The sequence below is a fragment of the Aricia agestis genome, chromosome 16 (genome assembly GCF_905147365.1).
Source record: "Aricia agestis chromosome 16, ilAriAges1.1, whole genome shotgun sequence".
Classification (NCBI taxonomy): Eukaryota; Metazoa; Arthropoda; class Insecta; order Lepidoptera; family Lycaenidae; genus Aricia; species Aricia agestis.
In genome coordinates this window covers 7,940,897-7,963,658 of record NC_056421.1, presented here as the reverse complement: position 1 = coordinate 7,963,658, position 22,762 = coordinate 7,940,897, and the positions used below count along the sequence as shown (strand labels likewise).

Sequence of the window (22,762 nt, the reverse complement as noted above, 5' to 3'; positions counted from 1 at the left end):
TTAAGTGCATAATATTATTAAGAGGATTCCACACCGCCCTTTTTTCCATACAAACGTTGTCCCCTGTTTCCTCCCTGGATAATGCTAGTAGAGTTATAATTTTTTTCCTGAATATCTACGGCCACTAATACAATGTCCCTATGTTTTCTTTTTTTTCATAATTTAATTATTAAATAAGATATGAACGTTCAAAAACCCAAAAAAATGGCCAGATTTTCCACTGTGTTCAAACGTCCAGAAAACAGATTTGGCTAGATTATACAAAAAAAGCAAAACATAGGAACACAGCTCAAGCCTTTTTTTAATCTTTAATGAAAAAAGTACTTAAATCGGTTAAGTTTTGGAGAAGGAATCAGGGGACAACGAATCGTTTATTTTCTGGATTTTCTGCAGTTGTCTCTATCGCGTTCTGCGGTATAGGCTTGAGGTAAGGGAGACAGCTATAGATATTACACGTACTTTTTTTTCATTTCTCTAGCCCCTGTTGTATCCTCTTAAGAAAGTAGGATTCTAATGCACACTTTTACTTTTCAGGTAATTTTTGCATTTTTTACCACATACACGGCAAATGGGTAAGTTTGGAATCTAGTTCAACATATCACCAGTGTTTTATAAGGATAAAAGTAGGATTAAACGTTATTTTATTGTTTTGATAAAACTATTTAAGCTTCTCTCGGACTGTTAAATATTATGTGGTGTAGTGTAGGAAGAAATACTCTTTTGTTTCACATTTTAAAGATGCTACACTTACAACCTCCTTTTTCAAAGTCAATAAAAAGGTTGATTGATAAAAAATAGTCCACCAGTGACATGGTACGTGAACATAATACGTGGGCAGCCCGGGATGTGAACCCACGTCCCCCGGGACCTCGGTAATTGGACGTGGCCAAACTCCACAATCGTCCAGACCTTAAACATTACAAACATAATATTGTATTGTTTTTCTTTGTGTGAATTAAGATATTGTCTAATAATATTATTTATTTACTAGATGATGCCCGCAAGTCCATTGCGATAAAATTCATTCGTCGCGCAGGAACCGTACATTTTCCCGGGATAAAAAGTAGAATATGTCCTTTCCCGGGACTGAAAGTATCTTCATACCAAACAGCAAAATCGGTTCAGTTGTTTGGGCGTGAAGAGGTAACAGACAGACAGACAGACGGACAGACAGACAGACAGACACACTTTCACATTTATAATCTTAGTATGGATGTCTAAACAAGTTGTGTTAGTGACAGACTTAACAAATCCTTTTGAGGGTCTAACAAAAACCTATACTTTACTGCATCTCGTAACATTTTAGTATTACAAGTAAGTTGTTTTATTTCATAACACGAATGCTATAGTCTATGCCAGGGGTTCCCAAACTTATTTTGTCAACGCTCACTATGAAAAAAAAATTGTTTCGCCTCCTTTTTTTTCTGGGTCCCACACCTTAAGCGCCCACAAGGGGGCGTATGGCCCACTTTGGGAAAGGCTGGCCTGTGCCTATTTGTCAAATCCACAATCCTTAAACATAAACAGCGGCACAGTGAATAATCAATTCCGAGACAATTGTTCTAGTACATTTAACTTCAAGTCAATTGTGGCTTCGGATTAACTACTCAACTCACCAACGAAACTCCAGCGAAGAGATCATTTCGCTCTAATATTCAATTTAACTTTGACACTTCGCCCATCCGACGAAACCTCTAGCTTTTTACTTTAGGAATTGAAGATATGAGAGGATAAAGTGGATAACTAACATTTTATAACGTCAGCGCATCTTTTTTTATTATAATTTTAACAAACCTAATAACTTAAGAGGAACGCGGGTGCAGTAGAATTAAATGAAGAAACTATTGCCATCACGCTCCACCCTGCGCCGGCACGTGTATTGTGATAGAGACAGAATATACAGTAAATCGAGGTAACGTAGTCCTCTGATTCCTTCTCCAAAATAAAGCCTATCTAAGTATTATTTTTATAAATATCTTCAGAAAGAGTAAGTCTATGCCTCTACGTTTTTATTTTAAACAACTTTGTTTTATGGTCGGTGGATTGGCGGGGTATTTTTTGCGATTTTTGAAGGGTCATATTTTTATATACAGGGTGTAACAAAAATAAGTGATAATACTTTAGGGTGTGTACATGTTCCTTGTAGAGAGTTCACTGTGAAAGTAGCAGCGCTGAAAGACCAATTTTTTTTTTCACTTTTGTATGGGGAAACTCGTGGCGCTCGGGCCCTTGCAGATACAAAAGTGAAAAAAATATTTCGTCTTTCAGCGCTGCTACTTTCACAGTGAACTCTCTATAAGGAACACGTACACACCCTAAAGTATTATCACTTATTTTTGTTGCAAACTGTATATTTTTATTAGAAAAATTTATAAAAAAATTAACGTAGCTTTAACAGATCCCAATATTCTATAAAAAATCATTATCCAGGGGGTAAATTGGGAAATACGTTTGTATGGAAAAACAGTGTTAGCGTTTCCTCTTAACTACTACACAGACTTCGTATAAAACATACATCTAGCTATACATAGAATCAACTTTTTTATTTCAAATAATTTTCAAATTTCAAATTGTTAGTTACCCATTTCATCCACTCACGTCTTCAATTATAAATGATAAAATTTCGTAAACTTTGGTTTTTATCCCCTCAAGTTCAGTGGCTCGTTGTTCTGATTCATTGTTGCCATATTTTATGTTATTTGTCTAAGCTGATGGCAATAGCTCCAGTTTATGGTGTTTTTACAGGAGTTTATCTTTGAATAGCTTTGTTGATTGGTGAATAAGATTCTTAGCCAATCGAAAATGCTATTGAAAGGATAAAACACTGATAATTTTGAATAACTTAAAAGGGCTTGTAATATGCTAATTCTTTCACAATAATGATACTTGTGCATCCGGAGTGATATAAATCTGAAAAGAAACATCGCGCCAAAATACAGATTGTAGATTAGAGATACGATAAGTCCGGTGATATAATGTGTCCGGTTAAGAAGATCTCGCGGGTCAAACCATGCCTTCGGGCGGATACATATCTTTATAAAACGAGCCTAAGGGTCAATTCAGACCGCAAAGTAACGCGTAAATGCATTTCTAAATTTGTACTGAATTGAGAGATTTGCACGACGCGACGTTTCACGCAATTGAAATCTCTAAATCTATGTCCACATTATGCAATTTCATCTTAAATTTTTGTCATCTTCTTTTTATTCAACTTTCGTATGGCGTATTGAATAATTGAATGCGTCAAAATCCACCCGCGTTGAAAGAAAAGTGTCACAGCGAGCGCTACGATTTCAACGCCCGTCACGGGCATGCCTCACGTTCGCTGTTGACTGCGCTATAACGCATGTCCTTGTCGATGAACAAAAAAGGCACAATGTGGACAAAGCTTAAAATCCATACAAACTTAGAAATGTATCTACGCGTCGCGTTGCGGTCTGAATTGACCCTAAATCACCTGTATATTTTACTGTCCTTATTGATGTAACTATGTCAGGCTAAATATTATTCTTTTTTTGCCATTAAGATGCCAATAAATACGACTGCCAACGCTCCAATATTACGAGTATTAATCGCCTGAAAGGCTCGTAACAAAGTCAATAATGTGATTATTTAGTAATGAAATAAGATAAACACTAAACAAGTTGGCAGCCATCCAGCTGGCAAACGCGCGAGTTTATTGAAAAGATCCATGTCAAACTCCAAACAATCGTACATTTAAGTGATTTCGTATTTAATTCATACAAGAACATCGTTGTTCTTTGTCGTTATTTTGTTTTTGACCTTGGAACTAAATATCTTATGTCTTTACACGAGCAATTATTGTATATACAGGGTGTAATAAAAATAAGTGATAATACTTTAGGGTGTGTACGTGTTCCTTGTAGAGAGTTCACTGTGAAAGTAGCAGCGCTGAAAGACCAAAATTTTTTTTCACTTTTGTATGGGAAAACTCGTGACGCGCGGACCCTTGCCCATACAAAAGTGAAATAAAATTTCGTCTTTCAGAGCTGCTACTTTCACAGTGAACTCTCTACAAGGAACACGTACACATCCTAAAGTATTATCACTTATTTTTGTTACACACTGTTTATATATTGTAATTGCCAATTGGAATCTCCGAATCGGCTCCAACGATTTTCATGAAATTTAGCATATAGGGGGTTTCGGGGGCGATAAATCGATCTAGCTAGGAATCATTTTTAGAAAATGTCATTTAATTCGTGTGTTATCGAATACCGAGCAAAGCTCGGTCAAATAGCTCTAGTGTTTATAAATAAGCAGATGAAAATACCGCAGAATATTAACGCGCAACAAAAAGACCTTTTGAACTTCCCTGTGGTTTAGTCTATATTTATGCAAAGTTACATCTCAATCGCTCCAGTTGAGCGTACAAAAATAAAATTAAGTTACTCAGTTATGCCTTACGTGATACATCATATTCCAAATGTTTTTATTTTCGAATTTCTACAATTAAGTTAATTTTATGTAGAAGGTGGATCTTGAATTCATCACATAAACTTCCAGCATATATACATTTGCAACGTAAGCTGCAAGTTTACGTTTTTTTACGTTCATAACATTTGCAATGTTTACAAACCTATCCAGTTGTCGTGAGTTAAAATTCGAAAAATCTAAACACACAATCTTTCAAGTTACATGAGTGATTCGTGACCTAAATTCTGAAAAAAGCAACAGGGATTGCACTGCTTTTCAGTCATGACTCATGGCCGAAAATCGAACGTGTTTTTGAGTAAACAGAAAATCAACATCAGAAATGTTATAACAAACTTCTTTTTTTTTGGAACATTTGTATTTTTAAAGGTTTTCAGTAGTTGTTAAAAATATTATACTTAACATATACTAATAGGTAAAATAGATTGGTGCATCTTAAAAGTGACAGTAGACACTTACATAGATTCGAAAATTAAATACATAAAGAGCTTTGAGACACAAGAAAACTTTAGGGACAAAGCTGGCAACAGAAAGCAGGTATAGTTTTAAACAGTGTTCTAAAGTAGTTATTACTTATCGCGTTTCAACTATCTAAATGCATATCGTTTCATAAGTGGTATTTTATTTCCGATACTCTTTATTTTACCTTTTATACCTTATGACTGTGATTATAAGGTTCAGAAGTGTTTCACATTGTCTGTCGGCCGTACACTATACGGTGTACATTCTGTTGTTAAGTGAAAGCGGAGAATTTATGGAAATAGTTTTAAATCTGACAACGTGGAAATCGAATTTTGACATTATGGAAATAGACTGTCGGTTTTCAACTTTATCTACATTTTATTCTGAACTGAACGTTTTGACCAAATTAAGGTACAAAATTATAATGTTTTGTATGTTTCACTTTAGAATGTAAATAGGCTAAAACAATTTCAGTCCACTCAGGCAATCGACTTTTACCTGATTTTTATTACAGTTGTTAAAGGGATTACAACTGTAATATCGCCGGTTAGGCGGTCAAATTTTCATCAATCTGATTGACGGAATATTGATGGTTATAAAAAGTTCATATTAAAAATATGGTCAATCCATTGATCCGTGGGTTAGACGATCAAATTTTCGTCAATCTTTACCGGATTGATGGATCAGATTGATGAAAATTAATTGACCGTCTATCCGGCGACTAAGTACCTACTCGAAAGAAAGTTAAATGCAATGTAACTTTTGTATCCCCCCTTAAAAACTTTTAACAATTTAATTAACAAAGTCATAGAACATTTAAAATTAGTACAAACTACCTCAGATACTACAGCTTGGGGCAGTATTAACAAAGCTTAGTTTTATATTTTATAACGAGTTAGGACCTTTGAGGCGCCTTGTGTCTGACAGGCAAATTATAAGATATAATTCTTAATAAATTCTTAAAAGAAAAGAATTCATTTTGTATTACTTAGAAGTTTATACAATACGAGCTTTTGCCCGCGGTTTCGCTCGCGTTAAGAAGTATTATTATATACAAACTTTCATCCCCTATTTGAACCCCTTGGGGTTGGAATTTATTAACATCCTTTCTTAGCGGATGCCTACGTCATAACATCTACCCGCATGCCAAATTTCAGCCCGATCCGTCCAGTGGTTTGGGCTGTGCGTTGATAGATCACTATGTCAATCAGTCAGTCACCTTTGAGTTTTATATATATAGATTAATTTGTAATACTTAAAGTTTGTAGGTAGGTTTTGGTTTATGAGTTTATTTTGATATCATAAAGATATTATCATGGGTATAAGCGCCCAGGAATAACATATTCTATTAGTAATGCAGTGAGTAGTTTTACAATAGTTAAATCGTAATTTTATTCTGTCAAAATAATATAATAAACAGTAATCAGTACAACTATTAAATTATCATTATAGTCTGTGCTGAAACCTCATTAAAAATAAACATTACTTTTCTTCATACTTGTCACTGCTTTAAATACTTTCACTCCGGTTTTATTTTAAGCACTGCCTTGAAATAACATTGTAATTCCTAATAATCCTCGGTACTAAAACGAGGATTATCCGAAAAACTTGGTCATTTTCGATATGAATAATAATGGGGAAAATATGAAAGTTTTTATAGCACTTGCATTTAATGAATATTGTTTTAATAGCAATAAACTGTTCCGAAACAGAGGAAAGTCCGTGGATTTCATGTTTCCAACAATAATATAAAACTCCTAAAAATGTTTCCCTTTTTAAATATTTACAAACCCTCTTTTACTGGCGTTTAAAACTTGATTATGTTTAAAGTTTATAATTAGCAAAGTATCTAATCAGGGCGCGTGGAAGGATTAGAAGAAACTTCGCCGATTCCTCTCGATTGCAGTTTAATGCTATTAACTACTTTGCGAGTTGAAATTTAAGCCTTCGGAGTAAGCTTGAAAATAAATGCAGAGAAAAAGAAACGACACTTTTTTATTCTTCGATTTTAGGTGTTATTGTTGGTATTGTTACAATCCGCTTGATTTCCTATTAATAATAATCATTAATCATCATTAATTTATATAATTATAAACATTGTTATAAAAAATGAGTAATAATAATATTATAATAATTTACAAATATAGTCACAAGAACTAAAATTTTAAGTTAATAAACAGTTATAACTTTTTTCTTCAGCACAGATAGCGTATGCAATATTTAGGGTCATTTCACCACTTCCTGATAAGTGCTGAATAGGCTATCCACCACTTAACTTGACAGATAGAGTATGGAGAATCTGTCAAAAAAAGTTGTGGATAGTGGTAAACAGGTTACATAATAAAGTTTAATACATTTTTCCGTATTTCTTAATAAAAACATCTTTAGCCCAACACGTGATCGACTGTACAGGAGAAACACAATTGTATCCTCTGATTGATGTCTCAAGCCGAGCCACGTCGGGCGGAACTCGAACTAGAGTTTTGGTTTCGTGATTTCATTGCTATTAGACGCCCGGCCCGAGCAACGTTTATTGCCGAAGATAGGAGTAGATTTCGTAGAAGCAATTTCCTTTATACATTTTGTTTTGTCCTTTTGCAACAGTTTGATGTCGGGTTCGATTACGGGTAGGCATCGAAAAGAAAAATAATTATGAAGTCGGCTCACGCGGTGAAAACTAATTCAGAGGGCGCTTACGTTCCGTTTTGAAGGGTCAAACGTTTAACGCCGAATTCCTTTGTGTAGGAAGGGTTTACTTTGTTAGGTCCAAATAGGATTGATTTGTTTGGAATTTTGTTTGCCAGTTTTTATTTGGATCTATTTGATACGCGTTGACCGCTTGAATTTTTAGGCAATCCAATTCGGAAAAACGCTTTTATTACTTACAGTATAAAATATTATGTACAAGTAAAGGCGAAAGTTGCCAAGCTATCCCTGCTGACTACAGCATCCTAAAATAGCTAACCAAATTATACTCGAGAATTTATGAGTTCCAATCAACTTTATGCCCCGCGCAGCAGACACTGATGAAAAAACATAAATTTTACATAATTCGCCCTTATTTTTTAATCAGCTGTAATTTATGTGATTTTAATTTTATTGCATTCACTTCTGCATCTTTCTCATTTTCGTAGCATAATACAACCTGCATTTTACTGTGGAATTGTGAAAAATACTTTTAAAAACTGCCAATGGCAACAATTTACATTTAAAGTTCTATAACAAAAACAATAATATAACCTGGGCAGCTTAAGTCATGTTAATACAATGATAATTTTACAAAACTTCTCCACTCTCGATGACGATGTTACTGGAGCTATAACGCAGCATCGAAAGAGATGTCAATGAAAGGAAAATAAAAAAGGAAATTCGCTTACAAATTCGGTGTTATCATTCAATTTAAATACATGATCGAAGATTACACGTTCAAAGATTCATGGTACGGCTCCTCTTCAAAGTACATTTCAGGGAAAACGTAGAAATAGTCTCCTTCGAGTCAAATAAACAGGCGTCATTCAGCGCCAACCTCGGGCCTCGCGTCCTCTTTATTCAACTTCGCGTCACTTACCCTCTTTTTGTGCTTCACGAGTTTTGTTAGGACAAATACTACAGTTTATATTCCAGAAGGATACCCGTCGCGATCGGAAAGTGAGCGAACAGTTTGAGAAATCAATCCCACAATCGGTAGGGCTAATCAAACTAACGGTCGGCCCAGCGAAGGGCGGTGGGCCAACAATCACAATAATATCGCCCTGATTGATTACACCTTCGGGTTCCGTAACACTGATATAATGACTATAACTTTTTGTATCCTCTATGTTAACTTTGTTTCTTATCAATTTATTATCATCCAACGGTTCCTTGGTCGATAGGCCTTTGTTTATTTCAATGTCGAAATAAAAATTTACAATAGTACGTTAGGGGATGCCTTATGTCAAATATTAATTAATGTACATTAATTTAAGTGTGTAATTTGCGATGCTTTATTTTAAATTGTATATATTATATTTTAATTATCAAAATTCGATATTACAATTATCGATATCATATTGGCTAAGGGTAAATTGTAAAACGACTTAACTAGATGTTTTTTGCGACTTGTGCTCGTAAAAAACACTTAATATTAATATATATTTGCATGATTTTGTACACAGATTTTGGTATACATGATACAACAAAGTATGTTTTAAGCTTTAAGAACCCCACCTGTGATTTTAAGCATGGCTTTGTTACACTTGGTTAAATTCCACCCCAATGATGGAGGATGTAAACCTATTAGTTTGACGTGAAAAATTTAATTAATATTGATTGAATGATCACAAAAATAAACACTAGCGGCCCGGCAAGTGTTGTTTTGCCATAAAATGATTTTCCCTGTTTTTCTGCTTTTTTTCTTGAAGTTTTTTCTGATTTTTTTATATAGACCTCACGGAGCCCGAGACCTTTCTAACGAATGCAAAACCGTTAAAATCGGTGCATGCGTTCTGGAGTTATAGCATCAGAAAACCCGACTTATTTTTATATATTCTTAGATTACACAAACGAAAAGCTTGTTTCACAATCTGCTTACAGAACGCATGTAAGTACGTAACTTTTGATACGTCATAGGCTCTGAGAACCTATTTAAGTAGGTATTTCGTTGTCATTATTATATTTTCATGTGTGCAAAAGGAACCAAAATCAAAGCTAGCTAGATGTACGGAAGTAACTTTTCCTTAGTATTAAGATAAGTATTTTGCTAACGATAGGTCATAGAACCATGCAATAATTAAATACACTGGCACATTCATTTGGCCAATTTTTATTTAATTTTTTAAGGCTTGCTTGGGAAGTGGGAACCAAGAATGTGAGCCTTATGAAACAATCAAAATTACAAAATTCGACAATTGTTCCGATCAGATCTACACTTAATAAAATGCAAATACAAAGTACCCGTCCCACATTGTTTACATTAATATCGAAACGAACGGAACGGTTTCACGGTGCAATAATTTCTGCACGTCCCACCGCCGCGCCCCCGCCAAGCGGACGTCGAGTTAGCGTCCGGCTCCGTCCGACTCCGTCCGTCCGACACGCCGGACGTTTATAAGCCACGAGAAAAGCTACTTCAAGTTCGATACTCAAAAGATTTCTCGTTTAAGTCCCATATTCCTTGATTTTGCAGGATTAGACCGGCAGGAATTTCTGCTATGGTCATCACAGTAGAATTGCGAAAGACTGGCAAATTTTCCGAAAAAATAACAGTTAATCATCAATTTGTCGCTTCTTGTTATACCGTAGAAATTAATCACTTCTTGTGGGGCAATAATGTTGGTAACTAGATAAGAATACCCATGCGACTCAATCAAAAGAAAATCCAACTCCATAATTGGGAAACGCTAAGAACCTATTAGGAGTAAACAAAACTAAAACTCTACACAATGCCTCCAATTAGCGAGTCGAAATTCAGCGAGCGGCATTAAGTATTATGCCATCGCCGTACCCGCCAAAATTCCACAGCAAACGTTGACGTGACAGCCAGACTATACAAAAGTTTTTGTCTTTTTGTTCTGGCGTGAAATCTAAATCAATGGTTAGCTCGACCACTTTTGTCATCGCTGCTATTATATTCTGGCCTTCGTGGCAGGCGCAGTGCGACCGCATTGAAGCCGGCCGATCGCTCGCGGCGGCGCATAAAAATTCATAGAAGTACGTGAATAATGCGATAGTACTATCCGACGCCGTCCGGGACCACTGACTTATATTTTGCTCGATTTTCTCCAGTCTAAATTCATGGACGTTTTACTATAGCTATAAAATGCGACGCGCTCGAAATTTCTATTTCGAAGTTTGTTCGCTCTGAATAACTTAAATAATCAATTTGCTTGCTAATTGAATGGGATTTTCAAAATGCAATTATACTCGTAGTGTCGGTGACGTTCATAATTGAATTCTAACAAAAAAAATTAAAACCAAATTGATAGTTGACATAATATTTAGATTTTGGAAAAATTCACCGTTGGTACATAAGAGGCAATAATTAAAAAATAAAAAAAATGTGAATTAATCATTTAATCGTGAAAAAAAGATAACTTTACCGAAACATAAAATTGTAGTTCTCGTCGTGAAAACAATATGCTGGTATTATGCAAAAATAAAATCAATACCTGTACATAAATTAAGCCTCACAATGGACCTTATCATACCGAAACATCTCATTACCGCAAAATAATTTAAAACCTGATACAGATTTACCAATATTTTTGCCTCTGTACTTTGGGGGTTTATTTTTGTTTAAGTTATAACCTGAGTCACCTATCGTACATGATACAAGTTCTAAGTTCTCAGGCACATTAGACGAGAAATCTAATAAGGCCATTCACACCCCCAAAAAATCAAACATCGTCCTCCTCTCTTCGCACTCACGCTCGTCTTTCATATAACAGGTGAAAAAGGACGACGCGGATTCATCGCCAAATTGTTTTTTTCTCAATAACTCGATAAATATACAACATTTTAAAAATCCGCTAGGTCAGATTCTCAATGATAGAATTTTATACAATGTGTTAAATATTAACTTAGTAATGCATGGTTATGGCAATATATGAAAAATTCATGAAAATTAGATGCATCTTTGTGATTTTTTTCTATCGAGAAAATTTTAAGATATCGTGTTTTCGCTAGCTCATATCCTCGAAAATATAATGTAGTATCTATGTTTAGAAAATGAAACAATTCGGGGCTTGTTTTCAAGTACAAAAATTAATTATATAATCTACAATTTAGGGTTAGTCGCCCCTTAATGAAAAGTTAAAAGAACAGTAACCCTCTTTGGTGCGGTAGGTTACTTAGTCTTAACTAATACAGGATATAAAAATCGTATCAGTTTAGGCGCTACAGTCAAATATACATTCTGCAAAAAATCATTACACATACTTTTTGTCCTGACAAAATCTTTACCTTTCCTCGGCGTCGATGTAAAAAGTGTAATAGACATTGGACAGCTATGCCATACATCTTAGTCTGCAGAACAGCTGCTTATTGTATCCCTGACAGCAAAGCCGTGTATTGTACTCCTTAGAACATAATAGCGACTTACTACTGAATGCCACAATGCTGTCATTATACCTGTGCTCTATTCAGTCAATTTCCTCGGGCTTACGAGTTATCTAAACATTTTTACCACTGTAGCTTTATTAACCGGTAAAAAATTTACAGCCTCCAAGTGAATTTGTTTTATGCTGACAAGATAAAATTCTTGAAGAGCGAAATTATCTATACATATAAATAAAATTGGAGTGTCTGTTTGTAATATTAAAATAACCGTTTTTTACTACATGCATATGAATATTTAGCCGGTACTTACACCAAAATAACAATTTTTAGATTTTTTGTCCGTCTGTATGTCTGTCTGTTTGTTCCGGCTAATCTCCGAAATGGCTGGACCGATATTGACGGGACTTTTATTGGCAGATAGCTGATGCAATAAAGAGTAACTTACGCTACTTTTTAACCGACTTCCAAAAAGGAGGAGGACATATTTTTACTTTTTTATTTTTACCTTAGATGTATTTTACATTTTGTTGACGCGGACGAAGTCGCGGGTAACAGCTAGTCTAATATATAAAAATAAGTCGGGTTTTCCTCTCTGACGCTATAACTCCAGAACGCACGAACCGATTTCCACGGTTTTATATTCGTTGGAAAGTTCTCAAGCTCCGTAAGGTCTATAGAAAAAAAAATCAGAAAGAGCTTCAAGAGAAATGCAGGAAAACAGAGAAAATCATTTTATGGCAGAACAACATTTGCCGGGACAGCTAGTGCTGTATATTTTAAATGAAAAAAAAAATCTTTCTGTTTTCGATTTTAATTCCCAACGTCACCATCACTACAATATTATTATCTTAATTTTTGCGATACATAGGTCCAATTGCACCAGTGTAGGTTATAGAACTTGATCTGACGTATTAAAAATATTACCGCCTTTGTTTAAATATACAAAGCAATGTATGAATCACAAGGGCGAAAGTATTTTGACAAACCATTTATAGGAGACGAGTGAGTGATGTAGTAAAGTGACATAGTCATTGCGAACAAAGTTTTTGAAGAGACTTTTTATATTTCTAATTCTAGCTATCCAGACACCTCGAAATATGATATTCGTTAGAGTTAGGAGTTTTAAAACTTCATTGTGTAGAGAGTTCGGGTCTAATGAAGTGTACGGACACTTTACCCGTATCAAACTGTCAGAAACACGTCATATTTCATGTGTATTTTTGTGTTTTTATCGCTCCGTCGCCCCCGATATCCGAAATTCCCGTGAATCCCAATATTAAGCCGTCACTTCTCGTATGAAAAAGATATAAGGAGGTGTAAAGTTATACTAATTTGTGGGTATGTTACGGAGAAACAACGTGTTGTGATACGTTGTCCGGCTGCGTTAGCGTCAGACCACCGGCCGGCTCGGATTTCGCAGAAGTGTTTTCCCCAAGCCGCTCTGGCACCTATAGTTTTTATGCATGCTAGTTTTTGGGTATTTTTATCCTTTTTTGTCGTACCGAGTCAATCTTAAACTTGATCTTGTCTATTATTGTCACATCCCATCATCTCACTTCATTAGTAACTTAACTATCTTACACCGTACACGTGCTGTTCTTTGATCCCATTTAATGAAAACATTTACTTAATAACGAAACAACTTAATAACAACAGTTAGGGCCTGTTTCACCACTTCTTGATAAGTGCCGAATAGGCTATCTACCACTTAAATTGACAGATGAAGTATGATAATTTGTCAAAAAAGTTGTATATAGCCTTTATCAGAAAATGGTGAAACAGACCCTTAGCTGAATATTTTAAATATGTATTTACATAATATTATATTGTATTTATATTTTTGGTTCTAGTCTCTTCTTTTTATAAAATCATTATTATTAAGACTTGGAAGTCTAAGCCTTAGTTAAATCTGCCTGACAATAAGTAATAATAACTACATTGACTTTACCTATTCGTAGACTAGCTTTCCGAATAAATCCTATTTCAGCAGAAGCTTAAAGTGAGGATATTTCAGGAAATATCCATTGCATAGACATCAGGAAGCCTAGTCAAATAGCAAAAGATAGTTTATCATTGGCAGCGGGACGTCTATCAGGCTAAGTGAAATAAAATGTCAACAAGGTGCACTGTCTATAATAATTCTATTTGAGCTCCCACTTTGCAGGGAATAAGCACCTGACAGGAACTATGAACCGAATCATTAATCAGAATATTTACCCTTAGTTTTTGCCGTAGAAAAACACAACAACTAAAAATAAAAACTTTACTTTACACGAATTCGTATAAAAGTAAATTTTGAAAGGAATATGATTATACTTATTGTATAATATGATTATACAATATATTATTATGTTTACAGCGACATCGTTGCCAACCTATTGATTTCTCATTTGTTACAATCGGACCAGTTATTTTACTTTGACTAACAACATCATTACCCTTCCATTGCATCGAAGTCGAGTAACAATAAAATAAATATTATGTACAAAGAAAACGCAATATTTAAAGATACAACATTTCAAGGCAAAGTGTATGGTGAGTCCATAGATAATTTTAAAAGTGTCTTAGAAAAGGGAAAATTAGCATTTGAAAAGGAGACTCTAACTAGAGCAGACATATTCATAGCATGCGAGGCACTCTAGCCCCGGCGTCTTGAGGCTAATGTAAAAAGCCGCGGCCAAAATTTGCAACATGTTAGACCTTGCACTACCTGCTACTTTGTGACATCTTGACGTAGGGCTGTCTCTATATTTTTGCATATCTTAATCTTAATCTATTTCTTATCTCCCTGATTAATCTAAATTACACTTTCTGCTTTCAAGTATTTTAATTCCCTTTCCTCTTTTATTTTACTGTAATTAAATGTACAAAATAATAAAAAAAAACCTTCTTTATTGAATATTATGTCGATAAATTTCAAAAAGTATTTTCATTCATTATACTAATACTTACTATAAACTAAAAATCTAATTATTTTATATAAATTGACCAAAATTATTAACTGTTTGGTATCAGGATAAGAGGCCCAAAAATATTACATTTCACTTTTTTATCAACAAAATTACTTGACTGATACAATTATTGTGTTTGCATTTGAATAGCTATTAAAATTGATTATTATTAAAATTAAAATAGGCAATAATTGATATCAATTATTACATTACTGTTAATTTCTTGTGATTTAAAATAATTATGTAATTATTTTATATCACAAGAAATTAATAGTTATAACTTAAATAATGTTACATCATTTGTATTTGTTTACGTTATATTTAGATAACCTTGTTTGTCAATATCAAACAGGTGATAGCCCTAAAAGCTTCATCTGCCACTTGAACGATCGAAAGGTACGACGGCGCACCGGTATCAGGAAGGAATGTATAGTGGGTGACTTGGACAGTTCCCGTCCCTTTCGCTCTCGACCGGCATCACTTAAGCTAAATTACGTGCGGTCTCGCTCCCACACGCCAACATTTTCAATACTTACCTGCGTGAAATGATATACATCTGTTTTGTAACGTTTTCTCTTTCGCTCGCGGCGGCTCAAATGCATTGTTGATATTGCCGTCCCGCTCTAGTCCCATGAGCAGGGGGTAGACAGTGTACGCTTACGTGTGTGTTGGTGTTCGTTTATTTAGTGAACTTGGAAGCTCTACGCGTGTTGTGTACGGGTTATGGTGTGTGCGTGAGTCGTAGAGGCGCGACATAGCTTTGCCGTCTCCATGACTTAAAAGTTTTGTATGGAATGAAAGCTCAGGCTAGTTCTCGGCCGGCCGGCACGCTCGACGGACGTTCGTCTGTCCTCGCTGAACTTATTCGGAACTATACGATACTAATTTCCAACATTGTATAATACTTCGTCGTAGTATTGAAGTGATATTCTGTTGTAAATAAAGTGACTTGACAAACAATTTTGAGTGATGTTTATTTTTATGTGAATCTGCAACGTGTTTGGTTCAACGCACTAAGAGGTCGGTCGGCTCAGCATTCCCGAGCCGAGACTGTTATGATTGTATCAACCAAAACTCCGGCGAAAATAACACACCTTCGGTATAAGTGTATAACGCTATTGTAACCAAAAATTATCTTACAACAGACACTTAGGCTGCAGCTCTACAAATTAAATGTGAATAAAATAAGTTTAGATGTTTAACAATGATTAACAATATTTATCACAAAGTCACTGCTATACTTATTTGATTCAAGATTTCATGTCTTCATTGAAATAACTCATTATTATGATACCCCTTCAAAATATAGTAAAAGTAATCCTAAATTATTTTCGTAGTGTATTTATGAATTTAGTTTTACTTACTTATGCTCGTACGATATAAGAAGGCTCGTTGATACAAGAAATTATTTATGTTAATCAACAGTGTAATCAAATATGTAAGCAAAATAAAACATCAGAATAACTTTTATGATGACACAACTGCCCAAAACTCTATCTCAAAACGAGACGTAGAGTTCGATAACCTTAGACGCAAATAGATGGGAAATATCAACAGAAGAGCATTAAAAATTATTTACTTAGGAGATATTAGTGAATATGGGGAAGCCGGATTCGATGATTTTGGTAATATTAAAACAATTCATTAAATCATATTAAATATTAAAAATTGATATGAATCGTTTGATTTTATGATAATAATGCAACTCTGAACTAACAATTTAATATCTCTTTTATTGTTATTTATTAAGATTTAAGTACATATACTAAACTATCATGTAATGTAAAATTGTACATATTAGTACAGTGTTAAATAATAGCAAACTGCACAATAGCATTCAAAACGTTGAAATTTAAAAATCCCTAAATAATTGTATCATTGTTATTTCTGTCAGGTACGAAATGCTAACAAAAGGTACGAAATAAAAAGTAGACTGATAGTTGGTTCTAAGAAAATTTTATTCATGTTAATTGGTATTTCCGGTATTCAAAATTCGATGCCGCTTAAGATTGTCTGGAGCTCAGTAAAAAACATAGAGCAGGTAACATTGCAGTAGACACAGGTACAATGAATATTGAGCGTAACAAATCGTAAATAACATTATTGGAATTGTACTAAATTAGTTCTAACTATGTTACTGTTAAAAAATGGTTTACAAGTTGCGCATATTGTATGCTCTAACAGCAAGGACATTATAATTGCTCAACCATATTAAGCATTTACGTATTTTGCAAAAATGATGATGATGATAAAAGTATTTAAGATACTGATGATGATAGTGATAATGAAATTAAGAAGTCATCAAAAACTTAAAATGATGATTATGATGAACGTATAGATGATGATGACCGCAATGAAAATAATGATTAGTACTTTCATATCACATTTGAGGCAATTGCAACGACCCGTGACGATGTTTTGTTTGTTGATTTTGAGTCACACGAATTTGAAAATGCGGAGTAAATATTTTTTTTTCTCATAATTAACCGATCAAATGTACGATGATTAATGGTGCATAACACCCCAACTGATATATTTCAACCTCACTGAATAAGATGCTTAGTAACTGTTCAAACGTTTACATTTCATTTAGTCGTCAGAGCTTTTGAGTGTAGACATAGGTGTGATAAGTTAAATCAGATAGGTAACTAGAAAATATATATTAATAGATGACGCCCGCAAATCCGTTGCGCCAAAATTTGTACATTTTTTAGGAAATAAAAAGTATACTATGTTATATTTTCTGGAATAAAAAATATCAAATGTTATTATATATTTGTCATGTACTAAATTTCAGCAGAATTGGACCATTGGTTTGCGCGTGAAGAGGTAACAGACAGACACACTTTCGTATTTATAATACATATGAGGAAACAGTAATTTTTTGTTTCATTGAAACTATTATTATCAAACTCACCGCCATTATAGTAACAAAATTATACTAAACTTTTTCATCAATAACGTAACAAATGAAAAAATAATGACATAAATGTAATAGAACTCGGAAGCAGATTTATAAACTCGCATTTACGATAAAAATTGTAACAAAGGCACCCCAGGGCTCTCTAATGGCCAGTCCGAATTATTTTCATCGCCACGTCGTGTGTGCTTGTCCGAAACAATTGATATCTCTATTTGTATCAATAATGCGGGAGGCAGACGTTTACGTGTATTCTGTACGTGGGCTGAATCCAGTGGCAGGGAACTATTCAATGTAGCATTTATTGCAAAAATATTTTTCTATTAAACATTTTGTTAGGGACCGAAACTACCTAATACCTATGTTAGATATAAACTTGTCGGAATAAACCTTTTTTGTATGTTGTTGACAAATGTTAAAAAGTTTTGGATGATGAAGAAAAACGTTTTTGTTTGAATCAACACTTAATTCACATCTGAAGTCAACCTAAATTGTTAATAAACAAAAACTGTGCAAACATAATAGTTATAATTAGTATTGTATACAAACATACAAAATTATATAATATGTGAGGAAAATACAATATCGAGGAACGATTGGATTCTCAATTCTACAACCCCTGGGGTATTAATCAGTAAATTCATTGAATCTTTGTCGTAGGAGCTCCAATATGCTAAGATGTTACGATAATTAAATAATTAATATTATGATTCCCTATTTGTTGAGTCCTTTGTGCTGCGGTTGCGGTCGACAGCCGAAGTCTGAATAGCGTCGTTAGTAAGATTTAATTGATTTTGTACTCCAGAAACTAATTGTTCTTGGCGCTCATGTAACGTTATTGAATTAATATCATAAACTTACTCTGACACCGACTCTACAGCGTAAGCTGAAATTAACGGAGAATAAATTCAAGAGGACGCCCCAATAAAGCTTTAAAACGTCTTCGTTAAAACACATACTATTTTTACGACACTATTAGACGGCATTACTTTAAGTGTAGTAATAAAACGTTAAGTAGAAAAATTAAACAATGTTTTAAGTCATTACAGAGATAAACAATCTCGCTTGATTTAGCTACTTCTAAAAAAGTGATTTTTAATAAAATACTACATCCTTTTTACAAAAGTCATTAATTCATGTAACTTAAAGGCGTAGTGTTTTTATTTGGAACTGATTTAATAGTGTTAATGAAAACATAACATGTGAGATGAATTTTGCGTCTGTTATTTTATTTAAGCACACTATCAGTAGCATGATATTTATTCAGCACTCTTTAAGCAGCTTACAATTCTGCCGTTACAGAATTGTATTAATAATTCAAAGCGAACATCCTCTCTCAAACCGTATCTTTATTGGGCATCCAATAACTTTGTACCTTTTAGCTATTTCCTAATAGAAAAGAGTTGAAATTTTCAATTTGTCTGACTCGAATCAAGTGGGATCTATATTCTAGACTCAGCGAAAACTAAACCTTATGCATTTAAGGCTTTACAAAAGAAAACCAATCAAATCTAATACTAAGTATTTGACACGTAACAAAATATATAACCCACAAAAGTCATTCCTGAAATTCAGTAAATATAACTTTGAGCCGAGAATGGCATGTATATTAATTAATTGAAAAAGGTCGTTAATTACAACACGAGTATAATTTACTAACCCAAGATGTGTCGGCAGATATTTTTATTCGTTTTAATGGCCTGATATGGATACGCGGTGTGGAGGAAACACGGAGTATTGTGTTACGGCCTCGGTGGTTTTTATCGCGAAATTTTATTATACTCATACCCTTTTCACCTACCATTCATTAGGAACACCTTCGCACAATCGGAGGGCTGTTTCAATGGGGTCTCAGATGAAATTTCTTAAGGCTCTCCCATAATGAGCAAAGCCTGGGTAACGGTGAAGCTAAATGAGATTGACAGATATGGTGTCGAAATCTGTTCAACTGAGTTGATTGAACAGAACTGAAGTGCATTGATCTGATGGATTCTTTGTTGAGAATAACTTGATACAGGAAAGCGTCGAAACTAAAATTGCGTAATAAGATAACATTTCTTAAAGCTAAAAATATCATAAAATATATTATATATATAAAGATCGAAGAAGCAACATAATTGAATAAATTAGGTACTAAAAGTAATTTTGAAGAATAAAATAAAAGGACACCAGTAATTAATATAATATCTTCTCGGTAAGTCGTGAAGCATTAATCTATGAAAAGATATGACAAAACACTTTCGACTAGTAGCCATCTCAATTTGTAGGCTATTACGAGATGACCAAAAAAATAATCGGCATTTAACGTATTACCATACGAATATGGCTCGCCCTGTAGGGAATGTATAATGAAGACATCCAGAACCGGTTCCATCAGTAGAAATGACTGGACAGCGTCGTGTGTTTTTTGTGACGGCCGTTTCCGAGAACATTGTGCTCGTGATATGAAACGATACGATTGAATACGCTTTTAATTGATGCTGGAGTTTTTGTACGTTCGTCATTATCGTCATCGTATCTTCCATCAATTTCCTCGTTATTTACATCTTTAACTTTAACTAATTAGTTGATAAAAGCCTAACATTTGTTTTATATTTAAGCGAAGATAATAAAAACAACAAATTAAAACTAAATTAATTCTGATTTTCAATTGATGCGTTTCGAAGATTACATTTTCATTTTCGTTAGTAGAAATCTATATTATCTTATATATGAGAATGGATTTTCAAATGTGTTAGTCGCGCTAAAACTCGAAAACGGCTGAACGTATTGGGCTAATTTTAGTCTCAAAATATTCGTAGAAGTCCAGGAAAGGTTTTAAAGTGACACGAAGTTTATTATAAATTTAAATTTCATTCCATAGCATAATATTTTTTTATTAATTTGAGGAATAAAACCAGTTTCGAAAATATGAAATAAGCATTAAAATGTTGCTAAAATTATCTGTTGAACTACGATCTATCTCTATTAAATAGTTTGGCTCCACAATAGCAACATAAATAAGAGGGGAGTTAGTTTAAATTTAAGTTTCAAGCGCCATGTGTCAAAAGAATATATTGAAATGATAAACCACCGTCATTTATCATTTTTCCAATTAATGGCCCTTGCTGTATGAAACCACAATAACCCATCATTAAAATAACAATAGTATTGCTAGTTTAAAAAACCGATTGATATATTATTTGGAGAAATCTTCCGCGTTCGGATTTTATTGTATTTGATTCCAGGATTTATTCAATATTGAAATGACATTATTCTGAGTAACGTTATATCACATTATTTCCACAATTATGTAGAATTATAATTATCATAATAATACCAAAAAGAAAACCTTACGGGAAATCTGATTATCTTTTATTTCAAAGCAACAAGTACCTACTAGAAAGCTACTAACTGATATTATCCATACTAATATTATAAATGCGAAAGTGTGTCTGTCTGTCTGTCCGCCTGTCTGTCTGTTACCTCTTCACGCCCAAACCACTGAACTGATTTTGCTGAAATTTGGCATGGAGATACTTTGAGTCCCGGGAAAGGACATAGGATACTTTTTGTCTCGGAAAAATGTTCGGTTCCAGTGCGATAAACGAGTTTTGGCGCAACGGAGTTGCGGGCGTCATCTAGTTGTAAATATTACAATACTATTCAACCTTGTATTGAATTAATATGTAACCGATGATGATAGTGTAACATGTTTTACATAATAATCATCATTAACCAAATTATTATCCCGGATTATGTTTATTACTTTGCACCTAAAAGCGTGTATAGATAACTAGTCGACCCTTTCATCCCTTTTTTGAGGCTTATCTATTTAATTCATCTTGGACTCTTTCAGCGGCCGCCCTGACCGCATTCAGAAGATATCGGTCACATGACGAAGGGCCAGAGACGGGTTAAATTTACCAGAAGACATTTATTTAGCCATCCACGATAAGCATCTCTTTCAAATTAAGTTGTGCTAAATGATTTTTGATTTATGATGCCTTGATGAGTACGATAATGAGCTTTGGAAATGTAACGTTTTATGTTTAATGTTTCAATTTGAGCACCTTATTGAAATAGGTACCTGAATTTTTTAGTATGTATTAAACTTCAAGAAAAGAGCTTAAACTCTTAGAAGGCACTCTGGAACTCTTCTAGTGTTGCGGATGTTGTGAGTGTCCATGTATGACGGAAATTGCTTCATCCATCAGGTGACCCGTTTGCTCGTTTGCCGCCTAAGTTTATATAAAAAAATATTAACAGTAATTGGGCACGGATAACAATGATCGGACGTTGGAACGTAACTCATTTAGTGTTCGGTTGCGTAAGGGTTGCTCGGTGGTTTCCATTACACGAGGTGCGTTAATGCCATCAGCCATCGTAATGGCCGTTAGCCCCCACAACATAACTTTTTAATGTTAACGCAACCGAATTGTCTCCGTTATTGCATGCACTTTTTGCTGATATGCCGTTGTAATGGCTTTGGCCATTGAGGGTAAAAAGCTAATGTTTAATTTATCGTTTGCCTTAAATGCTTATTAAAATCTTATAAATTAAAAAACAATTATTAAAACTTTATCTTATATCTTAAACGAGCAATTCTTGTATATATAATTGGAATCTCGGAATCGGCTACAATGATTTTCATGAGCATATATAGGGGGTTTCGGGGACGATAAATCGATCTAGCTAGGAATCATTTTTAGAAAATATCATTTTATTCGTGTTTTATCGAATAGCGGTCGAAGCTCGGCCAAATAGCTAGGTTATAATTATTATTAACATCTCATTGATTTTTAAACTTCTTAGTGTTTTATACATTCACTTACTGTTTATTCTGGTTGATGTAAACATCGAATTTTAAGAATAAATAAGTATTTAAGTAAAAATGTGCATGTAGTATAAAGTTGTTATTTTACATCCCTAAAAGCATAAAGTTACGTATCCAGGGTTA

At 34.1% G+C, this 22,762-nt stretch overlaps 1 protein-coding gene across 2 annotated transcripts in view; it reads left to right on the top strand.

The window, feature by feature from the left end:
* Positions 1–22,762, top strand: part of LOC121734596 (semaphorin-2A-like) — a 394,143-nt gene that overhangs the window by 233,653 nt on the left and 137,728 nt on the right. The window contains exon 1 of one of the 2 annotated variants that reach the window (XM_042125177.1): positions 15,736–15,923. The exons of the other annotated variant lie outside the window; for it this stretch is intronic. The gene's annotated coding sequence lies outside the window, so the exon portion shown is untranslated. Of the gene's footprint in view, positions 1–15,735; positions 15,924–22,762 lie in introns of those variants that run through there. 2 annotated transcript variants of the gene reach the window in all.